Genomic DNA, 9079 nt, shown 5'->3' with positions numbered 1-9079 from the left:
AACCGGGGTGCCGTGTAAAAACTCTGCTAAAATGTGTTAAAAAATGTATAAAAAATGATGTACCATCAATCTTGGATCGTCGGATGTCTCTAATAACATCAAATAACGCACACATAACCAGCAGTGACAGCGGAATCAAAGAACACGTAACAGAGAAAATGACTCACTGCTCTTGACTAAAGAACGCTTGTAGCTTTAGGATTAATCTATATTTAATTTATAATTTATGCAGTGAAGACTGTAAAGTGTTTGATACCTTTATTCAATTTCTGTGTATTTCCATACCCGTAGACAGGAAGGGCACAGGTAAATATGACATTTATTATGGGCTTATGTGAAGATTGTTTTAAGTTCACTAAAATTAAAAGTTGTTATATATTTTTGAGCCTAATACATGTTCAAATTGATAGCTTAAAGTTATACTGTAGTGTTGAATGGCGATAATTAATGTTAAAAAAAAATAATAATAATTGAAGACGTCAGTAGCAGTATTGGCTTTCATTCATAAAAAGATGCCATTAAACATTTTTTTTAATACTATCTTTATGTTGTTTCTACATTCATTTGGAGATTGACTGAAATTATGACATTATAAAATATATTAAAAACAAGCTATCTCGTGCAATTATAACAAAATTGTCCCAATATACCGTAAAATCACAAATACACTTGAGTGAGCAAACATTTAGGTGAGATTTGCAATGGTAATTGAGCAATGTTTATATATGAATAAAAGCCTTAATTAAATATGTCATAATGTAAAGTGATCTCTTCAGAAGAAATGAATGATTTCCAAGACCTTTAAATGGATGGACAAAAAAAATAGATACTGTTAAAAAATATCTATATGACAGGCCTTTATACAGCGTTTCTTCCCTTTGGTATTGAAAATCGATACGTTTCAAGGTATCGTATCAAAGTAGTATCGTGACAACACTAGAGTAGGGTGCCACAAGTTTTGTTACATTTTCAAAGGGTGCCTTAACTGAAAAAAGGTTGGGAAACGCTGTATTATAAAGACATAAACCTTTGTGGTCACTAACAACCACCAGTGATGTCCTCTTTGCATTTCCCAGGTTAAAGGTCATTCAAATGACCATGAATATTTTCTTGAATGATTCAAAGGCTGCATCTGGAATCACATAGTAGCCGAAAAATATTATGTGAAAATCTACAATATTCATGAAAAAGGCCCGGATGACCTACTACTTGCGGTGAGATTCTGAAGTGTGCATACGATGGACACTTTACTATCCCATGAGGCTACGGGAGAAGATTTGTGAATGGCAGTGAAGTGACGCAACTGACCTTGTTAACATGACAACATGCCGAATGTAGTCGTCCGGATTACATTCATACAACACACATTCATATTATATAGAACATTGCAAAATATGCTTGTTCCTACTCCGAGAGTAGCCTATGTGATTTGGTATGCAGCCATGGTAAACAGTCACTAAACAGTTCTTGTGGAGCTATCAGCCAATCAGAACCATCATAAAGTGAGTCACATGCGGTTTAGCTTTCAAATCATGTGCTTCGACGGTCCAGCCAATCAGCTGCCACTGAGATGAACGGGATGCTAACGGACAACTGCCTTCAGGTATTATAGATCTCCTTGATGCCCACATACATGTTGCAACGATTTATTGCAAACAAAGTGACAGAGGAGTACAGTCCAGGTTCAGAAAGTAAAAGCCCTCCTCAGTATTTTGTTCCAATCACTTGGATTTGTTAATTGGCAGTTCTTCAGCCAGGAGAGAGAACTAATTTGTGAAAAAAAGTTCATGGGTGGAATAAACATACGGTAGGACTTATACTTTCTGACCCCTGGACTTTACACCTCTGCAAAGTGACTTACTTACAAGTATGAATTTGATAGGTTTTATGCTTTTCTGTTTTAATTAACAGGAAGCTTGAAAACAGCAATGCATAGGCCTACTTTCCTCAAATAAGTAAACGGTAATGCTTTGATTCAGTGCAACTGCACGTTTCACTCTGTTCTGTTGGCTCAAGAATAGTGATGGATAGTTGCCCTAATCACATGCAAAAACAACTAAATAGCCCACTCAAACCTTCACATTTATTCATGTTCCAATGCTATTCCTCTCGTTTAAGCAAACCTGACCTTCTTTTTGTCAACAGAATGTGTTTAAATCAGCAGGACTTTGACATGTGCAAGAGTGACTCTTCTTGTTACAAGTAAACATCTCTCAGCTGTGTGACCACGTGCTAACAGCCAATCAGGATCCTCTTCTGTATGCTAATTTAGCATTGCTGTATCCTCCCTGATGTGTTTCAGAGGGCTTATGGGATTGTCTTATGTCCCCCAGCATCACCTTGTCTCCGCCAAGTCCACACTGTCCCAGACCCGCAGTGCTTAGTGTCCCAGAAAACCCGGCAGCCTGTGGGCGGCTCTGTCCTCATCCTCAATGAGAGGCAGTGTATCCTCTGAGAGTTTTCCAATTTGAAACAAGCGAGGCGTCAGTAATTTAATTGCTACTTCTAATGATGGCGTGGAGGGGTGAAGCACAGATGGAGCATAGGGCTTTTAATTAATGCCTACAATGATGTCACAATTCATTTCCTCTCTATGTTACAGGGGTGCATATCTATCTATCTATCTATCTATCTATCTATCTATCTATCTATCTATCTATCTATCTATCTATCTATCTATCTATCTATCTATCTATCTATCTATCTATCTATCTATCTATCTATCTATCTATCTATCTATCTATCTATCTATCTATCTATCTATCTATCTATCTATCTATCTATCTATCTATCTATCTATCTATCTATCTATCTATCTATCTGTCTGTCTGTCTGTCTGTCTGTCTGTCTGTCTGTCTGTCTGTCTGTCTGTCTGTCTGTCTATCTATCTATCTATCTATCTATCTATCTATCTATCTATCTATCTATCTATCTATCTATCTATCTATCTATCTATCTATCTATCTATCTATCTATCTATCTATCTATCTATCTATCTATCTATCTATCTATCTATCTATCTATCTATCTATCTATCTATCTATCTATCTATCTATCTATCTATCTATCTATCTATCTATCTATCTATCTATCTATCTATCTATCTATCTATCTATCTATCTATCTGTCTGTCTCTGTCTATCATCTATCTGTCTGTCTGTCTGTCTGTCTTTCTATCATTCTATCTATCGTTCTATCTATCTATCTATCTATCTATCTATCTATCTATCTATCTATCTATCTATCTATCTATCTATCTATCTATCTATCTATCTATCATCTATCTGTCTGTCTCTGTCTGTCTCTGTCTATCATCTATCTGTCTGTCTGTCTGTCTGTCTGTCTGTCTTTCTATCATTCTATCTATCGTTCTATCTATCTATCATTCTATCTATCTGTTCATCCATCCATCCATCCATCCATCCATCCATCCATCCATCCATCCATCCATCCATCCATCCATCCATCGCTAATGCTCACCAAGACTGCATTTATTTAAATAAAAAATACAGTAAAAAACAGTAATATTGTGATTTTTGTGTTGTTGTTATTGAAATGTATTCCAGTAATGATAAAGCTGAATTTTCATTTCAGCCATTATGGATTTTGGTCTTTGAGAAACAATTCCTATTACAGTTTTTCTCAGTCGCTTTGGTGCATTTCTCACATCACTATTTACATTTGCACAACAGTTAATGCAGTTCTCAAAACAATTAGTACAAACTGCAAAACCTAGTTGATAACCTGCAAAAGCGTGTCACTTGCTCAAAATGGATCGCTCATTCCTCAAAAGCAAGTATTCATGTCAATGAAAGTGTCAGTGTCATCAAGATGAAAAGTCTTGACACCATTGCTTATGAACAAGATAGTCAAATGGCTTTGTCATGTTTTCATTATGACAGTTTACTCTGTAAATGTATTTCAATGCAAAAAAGTCAGATATTGGTGACACTACCTGCAAATGCTCAAGACGGCATTATATACTATTTGCACAGCCATTTGAAAAATACAGTAAAGTTACACATTACTGTATTTAGTGAGGTAACTACAAGACACCGAATGTTTCACAATTTTACTGCATATGCTCTTTGCAATTCTAATTTGTTCACAGCATTGTGCAAAAGAAAAAATACACCCTTATTTACAACAAACAAACTCCCTTTGGGTAGAGCTGTGCACAACTGTAAACAATATTGCAGTACATATTGGAACTGAACATACAACATACATAGTACTGTAATCATTCATGCACATCCAGACGTTCCTCTCTGTCTGGCCACATAATTTCATCTACATCACAGCAAATATCATCTCTTGCAATGCAATCCAAAACAACAACATGCTTGCTCAGATGGTCTCCAGTTAGACCCCTCTCATTCTCAGGGATTATGTCCCTGTAAAGAGTGTCTAACAAAGTCAGCAGATGTTGTGTGTTGTATGGAGCAAGACTGGGGATATGCCATTTATACACACCTGTTCTCCCGACGAAATGTTTGAATAATTGAATTTACAGTGGTTCTCCCAACATTTGGCTGCACCCTTCGACCAGCCTCAGCCGTTGTGAGGCCGTGATTGACAACATGATCCACAATTGTAGCCCTGATTTCATCAGGGATCCGCCTACAGTATGTACTTGGCCTCTTCTTCCCCTTCCCCTTCCCCTTCCCCTTCCCCTTCCCCTTCCCCTTCCCCTTCCCCTTCCCCTTCCCCGTCCTGCACCCGCACCCTCACCCTCACCCACACCCTCACCCTCACCCTCACCCTCACCCTCACCCTCACCCTCACCCGCACCCGCACCCTCACCCGCACCCGCACCCTCACCCTCACCCGCACCCTCACCCTCACCCTCACCCTCACCCTCACCCTCACCCGCACCCGCACCCTCACCCTCACCCGCACCCTCACCCTCACCCTCACCCGCACCCGCACCCTCACCCGCACCCTCACCCTCACCCTCACCCTCACCCGCACCCTCACCCTCACCCGCACCCTCACCCTCACCCTCACCCGCACCCTCACCCTCACCCGCACCCTCACCCGCACCCTCACCCTCACCCGCACCGGCACCCTCACCCGCACCCTCACCCTCACCCTCACCCGCACCCGCACCCTCACCCTCACCCGCACCCTCACCCTCACCCGCACCCTCACCCTCACCCTCACCCGCACCCGCACCCTCACCCGCACCCTCACCCTCACCCTCACCCTCACCCGCACCCTCACCCTCACCCGCACCCTCACCCTCACCCTCACCCGCACCCTCACCCTCACCCTCACCCGCACCCGCACCCTCACCCGCACCCTCACCCTCACCCGCACCCTCACCCTCACCCTCACCCTCACCCGCACCCGCACCCTCACCCGCACCGGCACCCTCACCCGCACCCTCAACCGCACCCGCACCCGCACCCCTCTTCCACAAGGCTGGCCTTCCATTTCTGTCACAGTATTGTAGAAATGGTACTATGTCCTGCTTGGTTCATATATGCTTGTAAAGTGGGGGTTTATGGGATTCAGCTCTGACAATGATTGTAGAGAAGTGGCTTATCATTGGTTGCAACTAATCCTTCACACACCCCTTCGCATCAGTGAAAGTTGAGATTCACCTAAGATAAATTGTTCAATTTAGGAGACATTTTCAGGAAAAAAAAAGATTAAATGTTTTTTGTCAAATTTGAACAACTAGTTCAACATTTTTGTATGTAATGACTCAAGCAATGAAAGGAGGACTATTAGTTTTATATGGAATGACTATTCAGCATTCACAAGTATAGTTAATTTTGACTGACATGACATAAGCAAATGATAATGTTATAAGCAGAGAGTTTTATGAAAGCAATTGATGCATGTTCAAAAGCATTTGCAATTTGTTGGAAGGAATGAGACACTGCTACTATGATGTGCACAAATGATTAAATGTTATGGAGGTTGAACTAACTGTTGTGCAAATGTAAATAGTGATGTGAGAAATGCACCAAAGCGACTGAGAAAAACTGTAATGTGGAAAAAAGTTGTGCTGTTTTTGTGGGAACCGTGATACTTTTTGTGGAATATATTTGTGGAAACTGTGATCAATTTTAAGGTTCTTTGATGAATATAAAGTTCAAAAGCCATTTGGTTACACTATTTTGATAGTCCACTTTAGACATTCTACTAACTATAAGTAACTTTTCAACTACATGTCAACTAACTCTCATTAGAGTATTAGTAGACTATAGTAGACTATCAGTATAGTGTTAGGTTAGGGTTAGGTGTTAGGGTTCGGTGTAGGGTTCGGGTTAGGAGAGTAAGTTGACTTGTAGTTGCCAAGTTACTTTTAGTCAGTATAATGTCTGTTGGGGGACCAACAAAATAAAGTGTTAGCAAATATTAAGCAGACAGTCTGCTAATACTCTAATGAGAGTTAGTTGACATTTAGTTGCAAAGTACTAGTTAGTAAAATGTCTAAAGTGGACTATCGATATAAAGTGTTCAATTTTTTTTGTAACATTATGGATGTTTTTGCTGTCACTTTTGATCAATTTAATAAATCATTGCTGAATAAAAGTATCATTTATTTATTTTTTAAATCTTGCTGTCCCCACATTTTTAAATGCTTGTGTATTTTATTCTATACATTTTCGTTTAGTTTAGATTAAAAAAAAAACGTTTCCCATTTATTTGTGTTGTTCTGTATTCTGTGTGTCAGGTCCAAAGTTTGACAAAATACATGAATCATAATTAGCCTATGTGTATTCTCTAATAGTTTTCACTGAGCAGCACAATGAAATTACATAAGTTCGCCTACAAGTCTTTTTTCGGCAATGATCAGGCCCGTGTGTCAGGAAGAGGCCAAATATAAGTGACGAAAGCCAAAAGGTTACACTCTATCAGTATAAAAACAGAGGACCACAGAGAGGGAGGATATCCGCAAGGAAAGAAAACGAAACAGATAACTCGACATAAGGAGTTGCAAAGAGAAAAGAAAGAACTACAAAGATCAAATAAACTACACTATTTGTCTAAATGTATGAGAAAATGTCTCTCTTCCAATTTTGTCAAGTGGTTGTTACATAAGCAGTTGTCCCGTTTAAAGAACAGACACAGACGGACAATATCCCCCCTCTGTTACTCTCACTCACCACCCCCTCATCCTCACACCATCCTCCATCATATTCAGCAGAAAGTTCTGGACCCTCTTAAGGTCACTCCTTTCCATTGGTTCCTCCAGCATAGCCTCCAGTATCCTCCATGATGTCCTGAGTTACAAGCGCCCTGTTTTTTTTCACTAGATACAGAAAGAAATTATGTTTAATATGAATGAAATGGAAAAAAAAAAAAAAATCCACTGAAGGCCTCTGGACATTCCACACACTTTTCTGTTACTTTTCTTCTGACGTACATAAAATCAGCCAAGACTTCCGTTCCAGAATCAGCACTTCCCCAATCTATACTTTTGACCTTGCCTCTCGACCCACACTCACCGCCTCTGCTATCCTCACTGTTGAGTGGTCATCATCTACAACGCATTCCCACACAATCCTGACACAAGCTCGCCATCTATTTATTCCTAATCTTGCTTGTGACTATAGCCTTGTGAAAGACAACCTATTGTGGAAATAATGTACTTTAAAAGAAAAACTCTCACCTATGTTTTTCGGACACTTAATTGCATGTTGGAAAAATGAAATGAAGTGCAAATGAAGTGCAATTAAATAGTAAGCTTTTTTTACACACACACACACACACACACGCACGCACGCACGCACGCACGCACTTTGCAACTACAGTTTAAAAAAATATGGCCTACTTTTAAGATTTGAACTACACTACAAGTGCACATTCAATACAATCAAGGCAAGGGTGGGCTAGACTATCTATATAAGGTATACATTTCACAGCCTGACACAAAAGCTTGTGCTTTCTGTTTTTTGCATGATGATAAATAGCATTTTAAGTAATTAACTCTCCTTCTCTGGTCAACTAGCTCCCCCATCTGTCCACACGAAATCTTAGTCTTGTTCAGAGCCACAATTGTTCCCTCTCAGCAGAGAAATGCACTCAAAAATAAAAACATTATCATCAGTATGCTCAGACTGAACGTGAATTTATCTGGAATTTATCCAGGTTTCATCTCATCTATTAGGACACTAATCTTATTTGAAAAAAAGACAGGCAGTACAAGTAAATCTCTAAGATTTCTGGAAAACATCTACTGTGGTCTGATACAAATCTTAGAAAAACATTTTTGCATACATTCTATCTAGATCATTAACATCTTAAAGACAATTTCTAAATGTCTCTTTGACATCTGACAGGAGACATATTGCAGATGAGCAAACGCTCTAAAAAATACATCTTGCAGATGTAAATGCAGAGATCAAATAGACGTCTCGGTGATGTACGTGTGCTATCAGGGTCAGTCAGTTCTATATGCCGAGGGTCCCATATCTGCACCTGCTAATGCGTCTTAAATTTTGGTCTGATGTGTCTTGGATTTTAAGTATTATCTGAGCAAAATTCATATAATTTTTGCACACTGCATTTATTCAGTATAGCCTATACACTTTACAGTAATAAACAAAAGCTTTTAGAAGAAAAAAGTCAATCTAAATCTCATACTTTTTAAATAAAATACTATTTAATGTACTATAACTACAAGCCTTGTGACAGAATCTGGCATGTTAGAAAGCAATTGGTGACTGACGAAAAGTTAGATCTGTAACCGTGATGTCAGTCCACGATTCAGAACCATAAACACAGCAAACAATATTCAGACATATATCATCACTTCACGTGTATAACTGTTAGAATAGTTTTATGTATTTTGCACTGAGGTGTTACAGCCTTTATACTTGCTGAGTTAAACAGACCTTTTTTTCTTTTGGAATAGGCTATCCCTAAATAAAGAATAGAAAAACAGTCTAGAAAAAAGGAGTAACTTTAATAGGTCTATTTAAATTACTGCTTAGTTCTGAGGGTCAAGTCAATTAACTATAAATGTCTTAAGCATACACAGAAAGAGTTCATAGAACAAACACCCAGAAAGAATAGCCTACTAAATGCTAAATGACTCACAACCTATTCACCGGATTTGTTG

The sequence above is a fragment of the Phoxinus phoxinus genome, assembly GCF_949152265.1.
Source record: "Phoxinus phoxinus genome assembly, chromosome: 14".
NCBI lineage: Eukaryota > Metazoa > Chordata > Actinopteri > Cypriniformes > Leuciscidae > Phoxinus > Phoxinus phoxinus.
The sequence above is the reverse complement of the archived record's forward strand: the minus strand, read 5'-3'. Positions refer to the sequence as shown.